The sequence below is a fragment of the Canis lupus genome, chromosome 16 (genome assembly GCF_003254725.2).
Source record: "Canis lupus dingo isolate Sandy chromosome 16, ASM325472v2, whole genome shotgun sequence".
NCBI classification, from domain to species: domain Eukaryota; kingdom Metazoa; phylum Chordata; class Mammalia; order Carnivora; family Canidae; genus Canis; species Canis lupus.
The window spans coordinates 16,309,234-16,325,183 of NC_064258.1; the positions used below are offsets into that span (position 1 = coordinate 16,309,234).

General features: G+C 44.7%; 2 long non-coding RNA genes across 3 annotated transcripts; one reads left to right on the top strand and one right to left on the bottom strand.

Moving 5' to 3' along the window:
* Positions 1 to 727: 727 nt before the first annotated feature.
* LOC112663514 (uncharacterized) lies at positions 728 to 10,968 on the bottom strand. Of its 2 annotated transcripts, none has more exons than XR_007402841.1 (3): positions 10,824 to 10,968; positions 5,517 to 5,616; positions 728 to 1,096 (listed from the first exon to the last, which is right to left on the bottom strand). It is a non-coding gene; the product is annotated as an uncharacterized LOC112663514 (long non-coding RNA). The 2 variants fall into 2 exon arrangements; XR_003139308.3 differs by having other exon boundaries at positions 728 to 1,100.
* A 2,080-nt stretch (positions 10,969 to 13,048) lies between these two features.
* Positions 13,049 to 15,305, top strand: LOC125752713 (uncharacterized). Its single transcript, XR_007402842.1, has 3 exons — positions 13,049 to 13,447; positions 14,666 to 14,813; positions 14,922 to 15,305. It is a non-coding gene; the product is annotated as an uncharacterized LOC125752713 (long non-coding RNA).
* The last annotated feature ends 645 nt before the right edge of the window (positions 15,306 to 15,950 follow it).

The window sequence follows — 15,950 nt, forward strand, 5'->3', positions numbered from 1 at the left end:
CGACTTGACAGATCCACGGTGAGTGCTGTGCCCAGGCTCTGAGAGAAGGGGAGGGGGGGCAAAAATGGGTTCTCACCGGGCTCTGCACACCACGGGCCTTTTCCAAGGTTTGTCCACAAATGTGCAACCCCTCGTGCACTGGTAAAGCCCTGCCAGGGGAGGCACCTGCTGTCCCTCCTCTTGGTCCTCCATGGGGGATTTCACATGGGTCCCATATCAACTCCACGCGCTGCAGGGTGGATTTCCACCCCCTAGGGTCCCCATCCCACCCCTGGGTTCATCCTCCATCCTTTCTGGTCTTGCTCTGTGATTCAGGGGCTGGCCCTGAAGGATGGACTCCCAGCAGGAGCTCAGAGGGAGACTCATCTGGGTGCCTGAGGACCATTGTTCTTTCAGAGAGGCCCCCCCTCCACCTCCAGCTCACTGGGCTCCACTAACAAGATCTTCCTCTTCGGGTGCCTGGCTGGCTCTGTCCCTAGAGCATGAGAGTCTCAATTTCAAGGTTGCAAGTTCAAGTCCCATGTTGGGCATGGAGCCTAGATAGATGGATAGATAGATAGATAGATAGATAGATAGATAGATAGATAGATTTTCCTCCTTCAGGCTGGGGAGGGTCCCAGTTCTGTTGTGGCTACTCTTGGGGCAGTGTGTTGCCTGTACCCTGCCCACACCTCTGCAAGTTCCCTTCCACTCTGGTTGTTGCCAAATAAACCCCATCAAGCCTTAGTGATGGAAAATGATCACTTTAGTACATTCCTGGGTTCTGGGGGGTTAGGAACTCAGACAAGGCAAAGAGAGGCGAGTAGTCTCCACTTCTCAGCCAGGAAGACTGGAAGGCTGGGGGACTTGGCAGCCAGGGCTGGAATCATCTGGAGGCTTCCTCGCTCACATAAGGTCTAACAGCTGAGACTGGCCGTCAGCCAGAACTCCTACACATGGCCTCTTCATCTGGTCGCTCCACACAAGCTGGCTTGGGCTAGCGTCCCAGGAGAGCACAGCAGAAGTCCATGGCATTTGTATGATCTTGCCTTGGAAATCACATAGTGTTACCTCCACCAGCTCCTGTTGTCGCAGGCAGGCCGAACCGCTCCTGCAGCTGCCTGGGGAAAGTGCATGTGGCTGTACTTGGGGCTGAATGTCAGGTCAGCCACTGGCTTCCCACTGGGGCCTGGGAGGGTGTGGCTAACGGGAGGAAGATTTTCTCTGTTCATGCCCTGCGGCTGCCAGGGACACTGCAATGGTAAGCTTCTGGCATTTTCTGCTTCTCAAGTAAGATAGATTTTTGCCTGATAAAAGGATTTCCCTAGATCTATGAATAGAGACATTAAGATAGATGAAGAATTTTAGATGCTGGGGGATTACTGAGCCATGGGAGGTTTGGTCCTGCAACCCAGAGAGAACAGTAAGTTTTGACTTGTCTGTAGCAAATGATGTTGGGATGTGCTCTCTCTACGCTCCTTCAGCAGAGTACACCATTAAATGCAGTGTACATTTCTTCCCTTTTTTGATGGGAATGCTATATTTGATGAAAATGGAATATGGCCTTTTAACTTTAATTTCAAAAATGGTTCTGGAACATTTTAATAAAACGAGTGAGTAATTATAGACCCTAGATTTTGTATGTATACAAAGGTTACCTTCTTTTGCCATCTTTAAAGGCAACTTAAAATTAGTAGAACCTGAAATAAAAGCTATAAAAATGACACAGAATCAATATAAATGATTCTGACATTGAGAAACAAATTGTAACAAAAAATTTTCAGATCTCATAAAAAGCACTAATTAACTCAGGGGAACGAATAAAGTTTGCATAGAAGCTATAAAAGGTTTGGGGATTGTTTGATAATCCAGTTAATGAATCATATGAACACACTGGAAAGGATGTAACTTCTTTGCTAATTTGACAAGAAATGCTGACATTGACAAAGAAAGATAAAACTCCCACGGCACCGCGTCAAGGAGGCTGTCCGTGACACCCTGATTAATACATGTCATTAATTCAGAGGGGTTTAAGATTAGTCCCGGAGCAAAAAATAACTTGAAATGCACTGCAACCTTCAAATTCATATGTGAAACTTGATAGAGATATCCTCAAATGTGGGTATCTTTAACATTTATAATAATGATTACCAGCAATGCATTGTGAAATTGTTTTGCTCAGGGTCCAATCAGGAGACAGAAACCACCTAGCAATTTGAACAAGGAAAGTTTAACATAAAGAATTAATTTTAACAGGGGATTGGAAGGGTGCCTGGGTGGCTCAAGCAGTTAAGCAGCTGCCTTCCACTTAGGTCATGATCCCGGGGTCCCAGGATAGAGCCCGACCTCAGACTTCCCGCTTAGCAACGGGGTCTGCTTCTCCCTCTGCTTCTCCCCCCTCTCCTGCACTCTCTCTCTCTCTCTCTCCCAAATAAATAAATAAAATCTTTTAAAAAGGACTCCTGGGATCCCTGGGTGGCGCAGCGGTTTGGCGCCTGCCTTTGGCCCGGGGCGCGATCCTGGAGACCCAGGATCGAATCCCACATCTGGCTCCCAGTGCATGGAGCCTGCTTCTCTCTCTGCCTGTGTCTCTGCCCCTCTCTCTCTCTGTCTGTGTGACTATCATAAATAAATAAATAAATAAATAAATAAATAAATAAATAAATAAATAAATAAATAAATAAAAGGACTCCTGGGTGGTTCAGTTGATTAAGCAGTTAAGTATCTGCCTTCGCCTCAGGTCATGATCCCAGTGGCTTGGGATCAAGTCTGCATGGGGATCCCTGCTCAGTGAGGGAGCCTGCCCCTCCTCCTTCTTGTGTGCTCTCTCTTGCAAAAATAAATAAATATGAATGTTAAAAAATGTTTTAAAAAGTCCCAGGGGTTTGGGGTACTAAGGAATTGGCTAAAAAGAAGTAAAAAGGATTAACACAGGCTCAGGAGACCCAGCCAGCAGCCATCACCCTGGGTGAGACAGAGCACCCATGAGGAGGTCCCTCTGCAGGGCTGAGATCCAGAACTTACTGGAGAGTGTGTGGCTCACCGCACTGCAGAGGAGTCACTGAGGTGCCAGGTCAGCCGCACTTGCTGGAAATCTGCCCCTTGGGGTGCCAGGGGCCATCCCTAGGGAGGTGCTCTGCCTGGAACCCGCCCCAAAGCCACAGGACAAAACCAGAGGGTGCTGTTCATGCACCCCGGGCCCCTGAAGCTGCTGCCAGGGGGTGTCACGGGAAGCTCCCGGTTGCTGGGAAGAGTGGAGCTGGGTGCTGCAGGTGCCACACACACTGCAGGAGCGGCCTGGCTTGCGGGACCAGGTGTGGAAGGATGCTTTCGTGCTACCCGAACCTGCCAAGAGCCACACACCCCTGGGGCACCTGGGAGGCTCAGCAGCTGAGCGTGTGCCTTTGGCGCAGGGCGTGATCCTGGAGTCCCAGGATCGAGTCCCACATGGGGCTCCCTGCATGGAGCCTGCTCCTCCCTCTGCCTGTGTCTCTGGCTTTCTCTCTGCGTCTCTCATGAATAAATGAATAAATAAAATCTTAAAAAAAAAAAAAAGAGCCACATGCCCCGACCGGGAAGAGAGCCCGGCTCCTCAGCGGCCCTCCAGCGCCCTCTCCTGACCAACTAGAAAGCAGCAGCGAGAGGATGTTAGTAGCGATGTGCAGGCACCTGATATCTGGAACAGAATGAAGGAGACTTTTCTAGATTGATAAATCACTAAATTTGAACCCACCGTGCTAGAGGAAAGACTGGCTTCTCAATTTCTCTGATCAGATTTTGTCAATTGAAGAGTTAGCCAAACCACTTATGGCCCAAAACTATAAGAATAAAAATATTTTTTTTAATATTTAAACAAATCCCCCAAACTGGACCTGCCCCTGCGAGATCTTCCCTTCAAACTTTTTTTTTTAAAGATTTTATTTATTTATTCATGACACACACACACACACACACACACACACACACACACAGAGGCAGAGACAGAGGGAGAAGCAGGCTCCATGCAGGAAGCCCAAGGTGGGACTCCATCCCGGGTCTCCAGGATCACGCCGTGGGCTGAAGGTGGCGCTAAACCACTGGGCCACTGGGGCTGCCCCCTTCAAACTTTTTAAAAAGATTATCTATTTATTTGAGAGACAGTACGAGCAGGGGGAGGGGCAGAGAGAGAAGCAGACTTCCCACTAAGCAGGGAACCTGATGCAGGGCTCAATCCCAGGACTCTGGGATCATGACCTGAGCCGAAAGCAGATGTTTCACCGACTGAGCCACCCAGGCACCCCTCCCTTCAAACTTCTTATAAATGTTGCTTATCAAGACCCATATCAGGTCTTAGGCTTCTATGTGAAATTTCTTTGACTACTTTTGGCTAAGCAGATACTTGGCTAAGCCTTCATAAACTGGCTGTGGCCCTAAAGGGAGAATAGCCTACACGCAGCACTTCTGAAACCAGATGTGTGGGTTTTCCACACCAAGCAATTCTCCAATCCTCTGTGATGCCAGCTGGGGGTTCTACAATTCAATCCAACTCTGACACTACCTACCTGGCCAGAGCATCACCTCCCACAGGTGAAGGGCAAGAGGGCACCCACCACACTGCAGATTCCAATCTCAAGTCAACATTGTCACCTGTGCTTCTGGCTTTCAATCAGAGGTTCCTACTACCCCTTCCTCAGGTTGGATAGTTTGGTAGAAAGAGAGAACTCAGGAAAAGTTTACTTATTAGGCTACTACTTATTAGGCTTATTATTAGTTTATGAAAAAGAGGTACAAGCTCAATTGAAGGGATGACTGGGGGCCAGTGTGGGGGGCACAGAGGGAGAAGCAGGCTCCATGCACTGGGAGCCCAATGTGGGATTCGATCTCAGGTCTCCAGGATCGCGCCCTGGGCCAAAGGCAGGCGCCAAACCTCTGTGCCACCCAGGGATCCCTGTCTTTTTTTTTTTTTTTAATGGAGGCCTCATGTCATAGGCTCAGTGGATGAAATTATTGATTTCTCAATATTTTCAATAATCAAAATATTGATTTCTCAATATGAATGATTAGCTCGATTTCCAACCTTCTCTCCTCCCTCTTGGAAAGTAGGCATGGGGTGCTGAAAAACCGACCCTCTAATTGGGAGGTTGGTTCCCCTGGCAACCAGCCTCCATCCTGCGGTTTATCCTGGAGCCTCCAGCCTCAGCCATTTCCTTCACACTCTTTTTTTTTTTTTAAGATTTTATTTATTTATTCATGAGAGACACACAGAGAGAGACAGAGACAGAGGCAGAGGGAGAAGCAATCCCGGGACCGCGGGATCACGCCCTGAGCCAAAGGCAGACACTCAACCACTGAGTCACCCAGGCGCCCCTCCTTCATACTTAAGAAGATACTTGTCACTTCAGAGATTCCAAGGTTTTGGAAGTCGCATACCAGGAAGTGGGACAGAGACCAAATATATATTGCTTATTGTGTCAAAGGCAATTTTTTATCTGAGTGTTCATTGGGCATTTAGCCCACGCCACTGTCTATTTTTATTTAACTAAAATTTCTAGCCTTACACAAATGTGTCTTCTTTTCCTGGAATGTGCAGAGAATCCTCCATCTCCTTCACAGCAACAGCCACTTCCCACTTTGGACTCTTGTTTGGATGGTGAACTTCTAGAGGGAGGAGATCATGTTATTTATATATTCGAACTTGCACACATAGCAGCATTCAATAAGCATTCATTGCATCAATTAAGAGAGATCCCCTGTTTCCTCAAGTAGATTATAAGCTCCTTGAGGGCAGAGCTAAGGTGAAAGTTGAGGGAAGTCAGAGAGGTCATCCAATCTCAACCCTGGGTGGGTACAGGGGGGAAATGAGGCCTGTAAAGGGGCATATCCTCAGGACCCTGAGGGGCAAGGTCACATGGGTGTCACCTTCAAGCTCATAGCTCTTTCTACCCTTCCTGTGTACATGTGGGTATTGCGGTAGGAGGGCAGAGATGGAGTGAGGAGTGGAGCTGCCTGACCCACCCCCTGGGCCCTGGTGGCTGAGACAGGCATCTGTCCTTCTCTCCATTCTTGGCACAGGTAAATGTGTTGGGAGCAGAACACCAAGAACATCTGTTCTTTAAAAATAAGAGTGGGGGCACCTGGCTGGCTTAGTCGATGGAGCATGTGACTCTTCATCTCAGGTTTGGGAGTTCAAGCCTCATGGTGGGTACAGAGATTACTTAAAAATTAAAAAAAAAAAAATGAAAATGAAAAATAAAAATGAGAGTGTTTGGGGACAGGGAATCAAAGTCTTCCAAAATTCCTGATAATCGCAGCAGCAGGCTGGGGCCTAAGTCCTAACGATAGTCTAAAAGGGGGAATTGATGCGTCAAGAAGTATAAACTTAAAAAAATTTCATATTCTTCATTTTCCCTCAAATTGTTGTACCCATTTACAGACTCGTCAACAAAGTATGAAGATGTGTATTTCTCAGATCCCACCACCCTTGTCAACCTTGGATATTCTCAAACCTATGCCAGCATAATAGCAAGCAAATGATTTTTTGTGGTGGTTAATTTGCATTTCTTTAATGATGGGAGGGGTTGAATATATTTTTAAATGTTTGTGGGTCATTTTATTTTGAGCGGTAATACCCTATGGTTGTTATTGCTGATGTTTAATAACAAAAATTCAATGGAGTAAAACTTAAAGATCTAGTTCGCTGTATTAACCAATTTATGAACCAGGCAGTGTCCTGTCTAGCAAGTAGGTGACAGTGCCAAAGGGCTACAGAAGAGAATAGGTCTTAAAAGGTAGAGAGGGTGTAGAAAAAAGGAAATTATCAGCAAAGAACCCATTGTTTTAGGCAAAGACAAGGGTAATGGAGGGGGTGTTATCCCAGTGCTGACCAGGAAATTCCCATGTTGACTGGTTAAAGGTTTCTGGGGGGTTGAAACTGCAGTCAGGTTAGTTATTAAGTCTTGGTTTTACAGACCTGGGGCCTTAATGTGAGTGACACCATTTTGGGCTCATGGTTTTCTTTTTAACACTGGATTCCTTTTTTATTTAAGAACTTTTTTTTCCCCTAAGATTTATTTATTTTAGAGAGTGGGGGGAGGGGCGGGAGGAGGGGTAGAGGGGGAGGGAGAAGGGTCTTAAAGGCACAGAGCCCAGTGCAGGGCTGGATCCCACCACCCTGAGATCACAACCTGAGCAGAAATCAAGAGTCAGCCGCCTGGCAGACTGAGCCACCCAGGTGCCCCTCTTTAAACGTTTTAAAAGAGAGAGGTAGGGGCACCTGAGTGGCTCAGTCAGTTAAGCATCTTCCTTTGCCTTTGGTCACAGTCTCGGAGTGCTAGAATGGAGCCCTGCATCGGGCTTCCTACCCAGTGGAGATCCTACTCCTTCCTCTCTCTCTGCCCCTCCTACCCACTCATGTGTGCTCTCTCTCAAATAAATAAATAAATAAATAAGACGTAGAGGGCAGATTCTACTAGTGGATGGCAGCCTACCAGTAGATCATGGAGTATCATGCTTGCACATAGTATGTACTCAATAAACACATGTCGGATTAATGAATGATCATCAAGGGTCCTGCTTGGTAAGGTGTACAGGGGACCATTCTGTCCTGCTCTTTCTCTCCTGACTGATTCTGGGCTGGGGGAGTGAAACCTCTCTCTGCTTTTGTGGGGAGGGGACCCAAGGTGGAGATAAGACACAATGGCACAATATGAACAGGTGTCCTAGTCCTATCTGGCTCAAGTTTTGTAGAGATGGTTCCAGAGAATACACCAGGAAGGGTGTGGCTTATAGAACCTGGCACTCAGATCTTCTTGAGCTTCAAGCCAATACAAATTCTGAATCTCACCAGGAGAGGGAGCCCTAAACTCAGGATGATTCTGAAGTTTGGTTAAGTGCTGTCTTCCAAAATTAACCCTCACAAATTTCCTTTTCCACATAAAATTCTTCCTTACAAGTTTAAATGGCTGTAAGAGATGTAATTCCTCATCTAGTGTAATTATACATATTTTTAAAAACAAAACTATTATGTGACTCTTAGCTATATATTCAGTGATATCTAAATACCATAGCAATTTGATACCCACCATTTAAAAATACATAAAGTTCTCTTTTAATTATTCCTTTTTATCGATAAACTTACCTTTCCATTCTCTTCCCTCATGTAATTTTATCTTAGTAGAATATACGTAATTCTTGGAAGTCTTTAATGGATTGTCCCTATCATACTTCTCAGCAACAAGAATATAAATGAAAATTTAAGGAAATTTTATATCTTAAGATCATGAGTCTCGAAATACTGAAGAGTTTCTTCTGGTTAGAGTTATTGCCATTTTAATAAATGTAAAGCTCATTAAATCAACAGAAATATGTTCAAATTTTGATAAGTATTGTTAAACATAGAAAGTTAATTTTCTTTGGAAATATCTCTTAATGAGGTGAATGAGGGTGTTTTTATTTTTATTTTCTAGTCTGCTGAAGTAAGACATATTGCTGACCAAATACACCCCTGTGTCTACTGCTTCAAGTTGATTTTGGGCTCTGCCATTAAGAACACCTTTTTAAATTGTATTCATTCATGAAAGAGAGAGGCAGGCCCCATACCCGGAGCCCAATGTGGGACTCGATCTCGGGTCTCCAGGATCACAGCCAAACCGTTGAGCCACCTCGGGATCCCCATTAAGAACACCTTTGAGGGCAGCCCCGGTGGTGCAGTGGTTTAGCGCCGCCTGCAGCCCAGGGCGTGATCCTGGAGACCCGGGATCGAATCCCACGTCGGGCTCCCGGTGCATGGAGCCTGCTTCTCCCTCTGCCTGTGTCTCTGCCTCTCTCTCTCTCTCTCTCTGCATCACTATGAATAAATAATAAAAAATCTTTAAAAAAAAAAAAAAAAGAACACCTTTGAGAGAGTGGTCAATGTTGAGATGCCTTAAAGCCTGGATGAGAGAGCCTCTGAGGGATGTCTCCTGAGGGCATGACTTTGGTTACATTGTCTACACGTGAAAGCACACTGCAACAAAATTTCCAGGTAGGTAAAACTGACCTATTCCTTCATTCTGTATCTAGGTAATCATCAGTCACTGTAAATTACTTTCCATTATAAGCATTTATTTGCATCCATTTCTTTCTCTCCATTAACTACCCCCTTTTTTGAGAGAGAGAGAGAGAGAGAGAGAATGAGCAAGTGGGGTGTGGCTGTAAGAATTTTCAAACAGACTACCCGCTGAGTGGGGGGCCCCACGCAGGGCTGGACCTCATGACTCTGAGATCATGACCTGAGCCAAAAAATCAAGAATTGGCCACTTAACCACCTGAGCCACCCAGGCGCCCCTCCATTAGCTACCTTTAGCCAGGCCTGTATCTCTTTCTACCTGAACCATGGCAGTGACGTCCAGACCCCTCCTAGTCCTTCCTGCATGTGGTTATCAGATTAGTCTTATGCCTCTTCTGCGCTGCCATTCTTTTGCAAACAAAACAAAATCAACTTTCTGATCTCCTAGAATATGAAGTCTAGACGTTTGTGGCTGTCGTTCAGTGTTCCCTGGGATGTCCATCTCTGTCCTCTTGAACACCACTGGGCCTATTATCTCCCAGGATCCTCTCTCAGTTTGGTGGGCCTCTCCCACCTTGCTCTCCTCCCAGGTTGCAGTCTCTTTGAACCAATGGGAAGTCCCTTTTTGTCAGGTCCTCTCCAGGAGAGGTGGTCTCTTCTGGTCTGCCACTCTCTTCATATGATGGGAAGGGCACATGTGGTTGCTAGCAGAGGTAATATATATTTCTGCAGTCATATAATGTACCAGAAGTAGATTCATCTTGAAATTTATGGGTCAGGGGATAGAAATTTCCAAAAAAATGTTCCTAGGGAATTATTATATATAAATAATGTTTCCTAAGCATCTACTGTGCTAGGCACGGGTGGAAGAAATAGAAATTTAAGATATAGTCTATCTTCCCTCAAAGAGGTGATAGTTTCATGGGGGGACAGAAATTCCACACATTAAAATAGCAAATAAGATTGTATAGAATCAAGGGGAGCGTGGGTGGCCCAGCTGGTGGGGTATCTAACTCTTGGTTTTGGCTCAGGTCATGATTTCAGGGTCATAGGCTCCAACCCTACATGGGGCTCTGTGCTCAGTGGGGAGTCTGAGCTTCTCTCTCTCCCTCTCCCTTTGCCCTTCCCCCCTCGTGCTCTCTCTCTCTCTCCAAAATAACTAAATGAAATCTTAAAAAAAAAAAAAAAAAAAAAGTCTTATAGAGGGCATCCCTGGTTGGCTCAGCAGTTTAGCGCCTGCCTTTGGCTCAGGGCTTGATCCTGGGGTCCTGGGATCGAATCCCACGTCAGGCTCCCTGCATGGAGCCTGCTTCTCCCTCTGCCTGTGTCTCTCCCTCTCTCTGTGTGTCTCTCATTAATAAATAAATACTTTTTAAAAAAATTGTGCAAATTCATCCATATGTGTTCTGCAAACAATAAAAACAAACAAGGTCCGATGGAGCAATAAAAACAACAGTAAGCATTAGTTGTTAAGAATGCAAGCTCTCAAAAAAAAAAAAAAAATGCAAGCTCTCCTTTTCCTTCATCTTCATCTCTCCTCCTCCCCCCTTCCTTCGTTTCCCTTGAAAAAGGCAAATTGAAAAAAAAAAATTGTCACATCACATCTGTTGAAAGGTAAAGAGGTAAAGTTATCGGTAGTGAAGGGAGTCAAGGATTTGTACCTTCGACAGATTCATCTACGGGAATATCACGACAAAACAGAACTAGCCACCACCTCAAAACACACTTTCGAGGAAACTTCACACCTGAGATGACCTTCACCATTACAAATAATGAAGCATTAGAAACAACCTTGTGACTAGTCCTCCCCAATCAGTACCTATTTCTCCTCCTCTCCTCAGAGTGGAATCCTTGCCCTAGGCCGCAGGGGTACACCCGGGTATACCGGTCCTTCCTTGCCTTTGTATGATCATGTGACCACATGCTGGCCAATGGAGACGTTAGGTGTGCAGCACGTGACTTCTGACTGGGCGCCCCGCCCCCTTCCCCTTTACCATTGGCTGGGCTTGGAATCCACGTGGTTGTACTAAGGAGCCACCACAGGCAGGCGGTCCGCACAGGAGGGCAGCACCCTGCAGATGGCAGGGCAATGAGATGGGGAGACTGTTTCCCTTCACCACCGAACCCCCCAGGGCTGTTAGATAAGCAATATTTCAGTTTCCCTTTATTATTTGGAGTCTACTCCAGCAGGCAAGCCTGTATTCTAACACAAATGCAAACGACCAACAATAGGAGATGATGGGCTGGTCTATTGTATTTCTACTCGGTGAGATATTAGGTAGTTCTTGAAGTTATATTTATGAAGGTGTGAAATAAAAATTCTTCAGATATATTAATTTTTTAAAATATGATTAAAAATTGCATATATGGGACATATATATATGTAAGTTTTAAAAGCTCTTATTAAGAAAAATATACTGGAAAATTTTACATGGAAATGTTAATAATGGTTATAGCTCAGGTAATGAAACATCAGGAGATTTAGATTTATTCTCTCATTTTATTATTTAATATATTTTTAAAAAATATTGTATTTATTTATTCATGAGAGACACAGAGAGGCAGACACAGGCAGAGGGAGAAGCAGGCTCCATGCAGGGAGCCTGATGCGGGACTTGATCCCAGGACCCCAGGATCACCTGAGCCAAGGGCAGATGCTCAACCACTGAGCCACTCAGGTGCCCCTATTTAATATTTTTTTTAATAAAAAAATAAGGGGTGCTTGGGTGGCTCAGTCAGTTAAGAGTCTGCCTTCAGCTCAGGTTATGATCCCAGGGTGTTGGGATCCAGCCCTGGATTGGGCTCCCTGCCCAGCAGGGACGGTGCTTCTCCCTCTGCCCCTCTCCGTCTTCCCCTCCCCGACACTCCTGTGCAGGCACTCACTCACTCTCTCTCTAATTAATAAATAAAATGTTAAAAAAAAATAAGAATTTTGTTAAACATATTCCTAAAGTATTCAGCAAGTCTTCTCTGGGGATTGGTTGACTCTGTGCAGGTAATATAGGCATCAGCCAATGGAGTAGGGAGCCCTCTCCTTGCCTGTCTCCTCCCAACAGGCTCCATTGCAAGACTATCCCTGATCACAGCAATCTCATACTTTATTAAGCTCTGTGGCTGCTATTTAATCCCTCCTTTGGGTTAACACCAAGTATCTGGCACATTAGGATGAATCACTTAGGCTGGAGCAGCGTGATAATTTTTTTTTAAGATTTTATTTATTTATTCACGAGAGACACACAGAGAGGGGCAGAGACACAGACGGAGGGAGAAGCAGGCTCCATGCAGGGAGCCTAATGTGGGACTCGATCCCAGGACCCCAGTATCACGCCCTGAGCCAAAGGCAGATGTTCAACCACTGAGCCACCCAGGTACCCTCAGAGTGACAATTTAGTACTTGTGAGGAAGTGGGCACTGGAGATGTAGAGGTTGGAAGGTGAAGAAAGGGAAAGGAGGGAACAAGAAGTAGATATTATCAAACTGAAGCTTTGCCTAAATGTCTTTTGGTGGAGCCACCTACTGCTGATGATCTATTCAACGTCTGCTTCCCTCTTCTTCCTTCCTGGTAGATTAGGAATTTTTTAAGGGGGTAAGCAGTGATTCTCCAAAATGACACACAAGTAGTAGTGGCTATTTTTTTTCTAGTCTATTGACTCTTTTTTTTAAAAAAAGATTTTATTTATTTATTTATTTATTTGAGAGAGAGAGAGAGAGAGAGAGAGAGAGCACGAGCAGGGGGTAGAGGGAGAAGCAGACTTCTCACTGAGCAGGGAGCCTGACACAGGGCTTGATCCCAGGACCCTGAGATCATGACTGAGCGAAGGCAGATGCTTAACTGACTGAGTCACTCAGGCGCCCGTAGTCTATTGACTTTCTTTGTTTTTTTAAGATTTTATTTATTTATTCATGAGAGACACAGAGAGAGAGAGAGAGGGAGAGAGGCAGAGACACAGGCAGAGGGAGAAGCAGGCTTCCTGCCAGGAGCCCAATGCAGGACTTGATCCTATGACCTCGGAATCACATGAGCCAAAAGTAGATGCTCAACCACTGAGCCACCCAGGTGCCCCATCTATTGACTTTCTAATAACATTTTTTTCTAGTCAAGTCAGAAGTTTAAGGGGTGGGGCTTTGGGATCAGCTCTTGTTTTCCTAATGGAAATGGATAGATTTAGTTGACACATGCTTTGCATTCTTTGCCCTTCCCCTCTTTTCATCTGGACCATGGACACAAGGTCTAGAGGCTCAGCAGCCAACTTTTTCCAGGGCATAAAAAGTGGTAACATTTCAGAATAAAAGTAAAACCAAGACTCACATTCAGTGAGTTTTATATTTATTCATATAAAAATGAACATGTGTCAAAGATTTTATTGCACCCATAAGGGAACAAAGCAAATGTTACAACCTGCTCAAAAGTGGAGCCAAGGAGCACCTGGGTGGCTCAATCAGGTAAGCAACCAACTCTTGATTTTGGCTCAGGTCATGATCTCAGGGTCATGGGATTAAGCCTTCCCCCTCCCCCTGTTGGCTCTGTGCTCAGTGGGGAGTCTGCTTCAGGATTCTCGCTCTCCCTCTGTCCTTTCTCCTCAAATAAATGAATCTTTCTTAAAAAAAAGAATCACCTGTTGAATTTGAATTCCCCAAAGTTTTAGGCAATTGGTTGTGTGTGTGTGTGTGTGTGTGTGTGTGTTTGTAAAAGAGAGATGGGGGAGATTTCTGATTTTCCCTTTCTTTTTTTTTTAAAGATTTATTTATTTTAGGGATCCCTGGGTGGCTCAGCGGTTTGGCACCTGCCTTTGGCCCAGGGCACGATCCTGGAGTCCCGGGATTGAGTCCCATATGGAGCTCCCGGCATGGAGCCTGCTTCTCCCTCCTCCTGTGTCTCTGCCTCTCTCTCTGCCTCTCTCTCTCTCTCTCTCTATCTATATATAAAATAAGTAAATAAATATTCAAAAAAAAAAAGATTTATTTATTTTAGTGAGAGAGCACACAAGCAGAGGGAGGGGCAGAGGGAAAGAGAGACTCTCAAGCCGACTCCCCACCGAGTATGGAGCCTGATGTGGGGCTTGATCTCCCCACTCTGAGATCATGACCTGAGCAGAAGATTTTACCTTTTTTAAAAAAAAAATTATTTATTTATTCATGAGACACACAGAGGGAGAGAGAGAGGCAGAGGCACAAGCAGAGGGAGAAGCAGGCTCCATGCAGGGAGCCCAACGCAGGACTCGATCCCCAGTCTCCAGGATCGCTCCCCGGGCCGAAGGCAGGCACCAAACCACTGAACCACCCAGGCTGCCCAAGATTTTACCTTTTTAACTGTCATGCAAGCTATGTGATTTTTAATCATTTTCCAGAATCAAGTAAAGAAAAAAAAAAGTAGTTTAGTATTCCATGGAAGTTTCTCAAACCACAAGCCTACAGCAATGACTACTACTTTCTTGCCACTATGTTCATTTTAGTTTCCATTCACCCTTGGACTTAAAATCACAAAACTAATACTGTATATCAAATTATTTTTAACACTGAAAATGGGTTAAATGACAAAACATAGATTATTCTGAATTTAGTTCAATAGTACTAATACCATGGTTTGATTTCCTTTATCATCTCTGCCGTCACTTCTTTTCTTTCTTTCTTTTTTTTTTTTGTCATTTCTTTTCTTTTGAGAGTTGGAACATCATCCACCCACCTCTTGGGAGACAGATGAACAGAGGTACCTGGGTTAAACACCTGGGAGCAGAACATGCTGGGGATTCGAAACCAGGACACAGAACTTGAGGACTGCATGCTTTCAGAGGGATTCTACTTGGGTCAGGTGAGCAGCCAAGCCCTTCCTGGTGGTATCTGAAATCCAGCCTTCCAACCCACATTTCCTGGAAATCAGAGTAACTCTTACATCTGATTTTTTCAAAATTTTTTTCAGCTTCCATCATCCTCCAGTGGGGTTGAAATTATGTATTCCCAACCAGGGTGGGAACAAATCTCCCTCACCACCTGCTTGGTTTCTCTGTCCTTCCATGTTCTTCTCATCCAGCTAGGATCCTAAATAAAATGGCCATGCCTCCAAATAAGGTTATCACTGATTGAAAATCTACCAGACTGAAAATGTGAGTCATCATTGAAATTCCCTGAAAATTCCAGTTTATAACCACTTCCCCCAAATTCGCATTTATAAATAGAAAAATCAAGAAGGAGCTGTTTTTCTTTTTAAATCAACTTCCTCATCTCTAAAAAATAAGTTTACTGCACAACTTCACCAACACATGTATATTGTTCTGATCAAAGCAATTCTAAATAAAGCCAAACAACATGCTGAAACTTCCTGTTACTTTTCTAGCAAGAGTTGATAACATTCAGCATTAAATTTCACTGTCATCTAAAGGATGTTTAAGGATTTTTCTGGTTCAACTCCAGCAGAAATTACTTGATTCCTTGTTACTATGAAATCCATGGCGACAAAAACAAAAAGACAAATAAGGAAGAATTCTTCATCTTATGAAATTACAGTTGAAGCCACTAAATGTCAGCATTAGGAAGAACAGAAAGGAGGCAGGTTACTACAATACAGCAAGAATGGTAAAAGTTGATTTATTAGTTCAAGATAATATGTATTTTGATTCTGACAGTTACTGCCATATTGCCCTTGTCGGAGTTGTGCCAATTTCACCTTCCTGGAGTAACTAAAGAGGGTGTCTATTTCCACACAGCCCTGCCTTCACCAGCTGTCACATTTTTTCCATCTGATGAAAGGCATAAGGTGGTATCTTGTTGTAGTTTGGTTTTTTGTTTTGTTTTGTTTTTAGAGAGGGAGAGAGAGAGGCAGAGGGATTGGGTGAAAGATTCTTAAGCAGGCTCCATGCCCAGCACAGAACCTGATAGAGGGCTCAATCTCACAACCCTGAGATCAACACCAGAGCCAAAATCGAGTTGGATGCTTCACTGACTGAGCCAC